General features: G+C 42.4%; 1 pseudogene; it reads right to left on the reverse strand.

Annotated features, from left to right (window-relative positions):
- Positions 1 to 708: 708 nt before the first annotated feature.
- Positions 709 to 2,223, reverse strand: LOC138078974 (large ribosomal subunit protein uL30-like; annotated as a pseudogene).
- Between the last annotated feature and the right edge of the window lie 4,779 nt (positions 2,224 to 7,002).

A 7,002-nucleotide genomic window follows, 5' to 3' on the forward strand; every position in this document is an offset into this window, starting at 1 on the left:
AAAACAATTAGTGCATTGAGTGGCCTATCAACAGAATCCTTATTGATGAGCCATGTTGTTTTTTTTTTTTCCCTCAGCTAACATACATCATAATCCACAGGAGAACAGTTAGAATAATTTGATCTGGAGCACAGAAAAGAGCCCTGGCCACGTGATTGATGAGGAAAGCAGTGAATTATCCTCACTTACTCTGTCTTCTCTAAGACTTGATTTAGTTCATTTGGTTCTAAGTCTTCGCCTTCCAGCTATTTCCGTGGCACCCTTTGTAGTCATCTGTGTATTGTCAGATTTGACTGCCTACTTCCTAAACTGAATTTAAAATCTCATGCCACCTAGCCATTTCACTGAAATGTGTGAATGAATATTTACTGCCAGCAATTAATTGCCCAAGACATTAAAATAACCATCAAAATGCCAAGCTTGGCAGATACAGCCTATTGTCTGCAAATGACATTTTCACCAGTTACTTTAAAGGGCTGAGCAGCTATCATCCCCTGGGCGAGAACTGGCATATTGTTTTGCAAAATACCAACGTCTCTCAAAATAGAAACACATTCTGCGGATTATTAGTGCTTCTCTTTGAAAAAGTAATTAGAGCTCTTTACTCTTAGATGGTTCTTCATACCTTACAAACCATTCTATTATATTTTCTTAAGCAATCACTGTTTATTAACTGATCAGATTGTAAAAATAATCTCGGTAGATACCTCAGTTCATCCTTCAGATAAGCCTGTTGATCTGCTCTTCCCTGTTTCCAGCATCTCCACCTTCTACAAAATGGGTGGTCTTTTTCTTCATTCCACTTCATGAAGAATTTAAGCTGTTTGCCGCTTTGAACTGCTTTCCAGCAACACAGATCTCATGAATCAGATCCTCCATGCAGATAATGCCATATTTCCCATGAGACTGAACAATCAACATGTTATCTGTCAGGAAAAATTGACTGATTTTAGCTTTGCCATAACCATGCTTGTATATCAACTCATTTACAGACTTCAGATTTGGGTACCCTTAATGGCAGAAAGCAAAGAGGAACTAAAGAGTCTCTTGATAAAGGTGAAAGAAGAGAGTGAAAAAGCTGGTTTAAAGCTCAACATTCAAAAAACTAAGATTATGGCATCCAGTACCATCACTTTGTGACAAATAGATGGGGAAAGAATGGAAATAGTGACAAACTCTATTTTCTTGGGCTCCAAAATCACTAAAGGTGGTGACTGCAGCCATGAAATTAAAAGACACTTATTCCTTGGAAGAAAAGCTATGACAAACCTAGACAGCATATTAAAAAGCAGAGATGCTACTTTTCTGACAAAGGTCTGTATAGTGAAAGCTATGGTTTTTCCAGTAGTCATGTACAGATGTGACAGTTGGACCATCATGAGGGCTGAACATCAAAGAATTGATGCCTTCAAACTGTGGTGTTGGATAAGACTCTTGAGAGTCCCTTGAACAGCAAGGAGATCAAATCAGTCAATCCTAAAGGAAATCAACCCTGAATATTCGTTGGAAGGACTGATTCTGAAGCTGAAGCTCCAATACTTTGGCCACCTGATGTGAAGTGCTGACTCATTAGAAAAGCCCCTGATGCTGGGAAAGATTGAAGGCAGGAGGAGAAGTGGACGACAGAGGATGAGATGGTTGGATGGCATCATCGACTCAATGGACGTGAGTTTGAGCAAACTCTGGGAGATAGCGAAGGACAGGGAAGCTTGGCATGCTGCAACCCATGGGGTTGCCAAGAGTCAGACACAACTGAGTGACTGAATTACAGCAACAAATGCAATGTATGGTTCCACAATTCTCAGTGTGTTAACTGAAGCCTTGTTGAGCTTCACGAAGGTGCCTTGTTGGCAGTTCACAAAGGTGCTATTGAAGATCTGACGTAGGCAAAGAAGTTGAAACATTTCAAATCTTTGGGCTCACACAGCTGATACCTGTGATTCTGATGGCAAAGGCCAGTTTGGGTTCTGCAGGTACGTAGAAGTTGCTGGCTTCTTGTGTCATCCTAGTCATTTGACTTTCGGTTCTGTACGTCTGCCTGCATTCCTGATGAAAGTGCTTAGCTTTTTCATAGATAAGCTTTCTCTTTGCCTTTTGAAGCATCTTTTGGGTGAACTTCTTTCTCAGGTGCTGGAGCTTAAGCTCTATGAAATTCTTTTGCTTTTTCTTAATGGTTCTGGCATAGCAAGGACCTTCTTTTTTCTTCTCTTCTGTGCTCTCCATGGTTCCAGCTGGGAAGGAGCTACATTTCTAAAAATTAATGCTTATTCCCATTTTATGTAAAAGGAAATCATGATAGTCAAATATTTCAATCCCCCTTGTATGTTGCCCATCTCTAGTGATGTTGGGTTGGTCATGTGACTCACTTTGGCCAATGGAATGCTCAGTGTCTGTGATGCAATCAAAGGCAGGGACCTGGTTTGTGATGTTGCACACATCTTCTTGTGCCTATTCTAATGTGAAGAGCTTCCCCGAGGTGGCTGAGTGCCTTCCTTCTAAACCCCAGAATTGACCCATGTAGAGAAATTCTGAGTTAAACCCACAATGAGGAGGCGATCCTAGCTCACCAACCACTTGAAACAGAGCCTCTCCAAATCAGCCAACCTGCAGTGGACCTACAAACTATGAACACAAGAATAAATGCCCATTGTTGTAACTGAGTTTTGTTATAAGTCTTTATTGTAGATACAGAACCTGAAGCTTACAGAGGTTAAAAAAAATTTTCCCAGCATGACACAACAGATAAGTGCTTACAGTGAAATTCACACCCTGGTCTGTTACACTCTCAGTAGATTGCTTTCCCTACTGTACAGCTCAGGGGGGTGTGAACGAGAGAAAATCCTGTTCATGCACTTGCTGCTTCACTGCCCTTTACAGGCACCCATCCGTAGCCCAACCAGTTGAATGGTTTTGTAGAGGCAGCGCAAAGAAATATATTTTTCTCTTATGGTTCTATGTGTTAGGGTAGATTCTAAATGAGACAGGGTGCATTTCCTTCCTGTCTTGTTAATGTCTTTCAAGTTAATGGAAGACTTGAAATAGAAACTGCAGAGGGCTAGAGATTAAGCAAGGGATCTATCATTGTGATCAAGAGCGTCAACTTTGGAATCAGACAGACTTAGTCTTCAATACATATTCAACACTGTGTGTGTGTGTGTGTCTGTGTGTGTGTGTGTTAGTTGCTCAGTCATGTCCAACTCTTTGTGACCCCATGGACTATAGCCTGCCAGGCTCCTCTGTCCATGGAATTCTCCAGGCAAGAATACTGGAGTGGGTTGCCTTGCCCTTAGGCACTGTATACGTGTGTCCATATATAGATGTGTATATATATACACACACACATTGGATACATTAATTTTCCTAAGCTTTAGTTTCTTCACATGAGTGCAATAATATGAACCTTACAGAATTATCCTGAAGATAAATGGGATGATATAAAAATAGGGTGCTTATTAAGAATATAAATTCTAGAATTAAGCTAATTAGTCTTTGTGAACCTTCATTTAATGTGTGAACTTAGGTAAACTCATAAATTCTCTGTTCACTAGATTCTTTTCACATAGAATGGGGACATGATTGTATTTATAGGATTATTTCATAGATTAAATATGATAATAAAAGATCTGACATGGAGTATGTACTCAATACATATTAGTATTATTTTTCTTCCCTAAACGTACAGAGTAAAGAGTAGCTTCATAAAAAACTCATTATGATTATTCTATACTCTGATGCTATAGGGGATTGGAAAATCTGTATAAATTCTAAACCTCTTTGCAGGGAGACTTTTTGAGTATAAATCTAGTGCTAAACATGAAAATAAGATTTCCAAAGGACAATTTGATAAAAAGCATAGACTTTTAAAACTAGCACTTTGTTCAAAATGTTATACGAACATTCTTATTTTATAGAATGTTATAGTGCAACCAAAGACCACATGGACCTAGTCCTCTTCTCACAATTGCCGGGGGGGGGGGGGGGAGGGTGGTGTGTGTGTGTGTGTGTGTGTGAGAGAGAGAGAGAGAGAGAGAGAGAGACAGGGCTTTCAAGGACCAGGCAAGCACCATAAATGCATATGGAATAAGAAAACAGTGAGTTGTGGGCACAGGTGAAAATGTAAAAATTAAGCCCTGCTTTAAAAAATCCGGTTTCCAAATTCTGAACACATTATGTTGACAAAACAAGGCACATCCACAGGCCGCACTCTGCGGCAGGTCAGCAGCTGATGCCTCTCTTCGGGAGGCAGGGGAGGGCATTTGTGTCACGGCCCTTACCAGCAGTGGGGGGTGGGGACATCTCTGTGTCTGTTGAGGCACTGAGGATGGCAGACGGCCTGGAGCATCTCTTTGCGTGGACTGGTTTCCACTCAGAAGAGGCCATTCTAAAGGTGATGTGTGTGCCGGTACCAGGGGGCAGACACCAGAAAGGAGAGGGCAGCTTGCTGTCCATTGGGCCTGGGCAGGAGCATCGGGCAGAGGTAGGCAGATTGACGTGTGAATGGCACCCGTAGGGCTGCATTAGCTCACACATCTGTGTAATGGCCTTGCAGCACCAGGGACCACGGATCTATGTCAGAGCCTTGTGTGGGGTTGGCTGTTTTCTGAGAAGCTCTGTAATCCAAGCAGCACTGTATGAGGCGCTGTCTAACAGCATGTAATCAGTTCAGTTCAGTTCAGTCGCTCAGTCGAGTCCGACTCTTTGCAACCCCATGGACAGCAGCACGCTAGGCTTCCCTGTCCAACACCAGCTCCCAGAGTTTACTCAAACTCATGTCCATCATGTTGGTGATGCCATCCAACCATCTCATCCTCTGTCGTCCTCTTCTCCTCCCACCTTCAATCTTCCCCAGCATCAGGGTCTTTTCCAGTGAGTCAGTTCACCACAGAACAAACACATCTTCCCCTCCTGCCGTAGAGCAGACAGGCTGATTGCTTTCTTGCTGTTCTGTTTTTAGTTTGTTTTTTATTTCATATTGCACTCATCTCACACACTACTAGAGTCATGCTCAAAATTCTCCAAGCCAGGCTTCAGCAATACGTGAACCGTGAACTTCCTGATATTCAAGCTGGTTTTAGAAAAGGCAGAGGAAACAGAGATCAAATTGCCAACATCCACTGGATCATTGAAAAAGCAAGAGAGTTCCAAAAAAACATCTATTTCTGCTTTATTGACTATGCCAAAGCCTTTGACTGTGTGGATCACAATAAACTGTGGAAAATTCTGAAAGAGATGGGAATATCGGACCACCTGATCTGCCTCTTGAGAAGCCTATATGCAGGTCAGGAAGCAACAGTTAGAACTGGACATGGAACAACAGACTGGTTCCTAATAGGAAAAGGAGTACGTCAAGGCTGTTTATTGTCACCCTGCTTATTTAACTTCTATGCAGAGTACATCATGAGAAACGCTGGGCTGGATGAAGTACAAGCTGGAATCAAGATTGCCAGAAGAAATATCAATAACCTCAGATATGCAGATGACACCACCCTTATGGCAGAAAGTGAAGAGGAACTAAAGAGCCTCTTGATGAAAGTGAAAGAGGAGAGTGGAAAAGTTGGCTTAAAACTCAACATTCAGAAAATGAAGATCATGGCATCTGGTCCCATCACTTCATGGGAAATAGATGGGGAAACAGTGGAAACAGTGTCAGACTTTATTTTTTGGGGCTCCAAAATCACTGCAGATGGTGACTGCAGCCATGAAATTAAAAGAACCTTACTCCTTGAAAGGAAAGTTATGACCAACCTAGATAGCATATTCAAAAGCAGAGACATTACTTTGTGAACAAGGTCTGTCTAGTCAAGGCTATGGTTTATCCAGTGGTCGTGTATGGATGTGAGAGTTGGACTGTGAAGAAAGCTGAGTGCTGAAGAATTGATGCTTTTGAACTGTGGTGTTGGAGAAGACTCTTGAGAGTCCCTTGGACTGCAGGGAGATCCAACGAGTCCATTCTGAAGGAGATCAGTCCTGGGTGTTCTTTGGAGGGAATGATGCTAAAGCTGAACCTCCAGTCACCCAGTCCTTGCCCACCTCATGAGAGGTGTTGACTCATTGGAAAAGACTTTGATGCTGGGAGGGATTGAGGGCAGGAGGAGAAGGGGACGACAGAGGATGAGATGGCCAGATGGCATTACTGACTTGATGGACGTGAGTTTGAGTGAACTCTGGGAGTTGGTGATGGACAGAGAGGCCTGGCGTGCTGCAGTCCATGGGGTCGCAAAAAGTCGGATATGAATGAGTGACTGAACTGAACTGATAGTTGATTTGTTTCCCTCATGGCCCAGTGGCAAAGAATTCGTCTGCAATGCAGGAGACTCGGGTGCAATCCCTGGGTATAGAAGATCCTCTGAAGGAGGAAAGGGCAACCCTCTCCAGTATTCTTGCCTGGGAAACCCCGTGGACAGAGGAGCCTGGTGGGCTAGAGTCCATGGGGTCACAAAGAGTTGGACATGACTTAGAGCCTAAACCAGCACTACCATAGTTGATTTACAGTATTGTATTCATTTCAGGTGTACAGCAAAGTGAATCAGTTATACATACACACATTCCTTCTTTTTCACATTGTTTTCCAATATAGGTTATTACAGAAAGTTGAGGCACACTCCCTGGGCTGCACAGTAGGTCCTTGTTGTTTCTTATTTTGTGTACAACAGTGTGTGTATGTTAATCCCAAAGTTCTAATTTGTCCCCTGCCCCACCTTTTTCCCTTTAGTAACCAAAATTAGTTTTCGAAGTCTGTTTCTGTTTTGTGAATAAGATCATTCGTATCATCTTTTTAGAGTCCATATTTACGTGATATCATTTGCCGTCTGACAGTGGGGATGATTCTAACTGGAGGCAATGTCACCCCTCTGGGGAGCATAGCAGATGAGGAAAGAAGTATCATTTTGTAAAACTACATTCCAAAATGATTTGACTGGTTATTTTTCACTGATTCAAGTGACTTCGATGGGAAGTGCAATATTATTTTTATCCACGCGTTAGAGAAAGCTTGAGACCTGC

This window comes from Capricornis sumatraensis, chromosome 4 (genome assembly GCF_032405125.1).
Source record: "Capricornis sumatraensis isolate serow.1 chromosome 4, serow.2, whole genome shotgun sequence".
NCBI classification, from domain to species: Eukaryota; Metazoa; Chordata; class Mammalia; order Artiodactyla; family Bovidae; genus Capricornis; species Capricornis sumatraensis.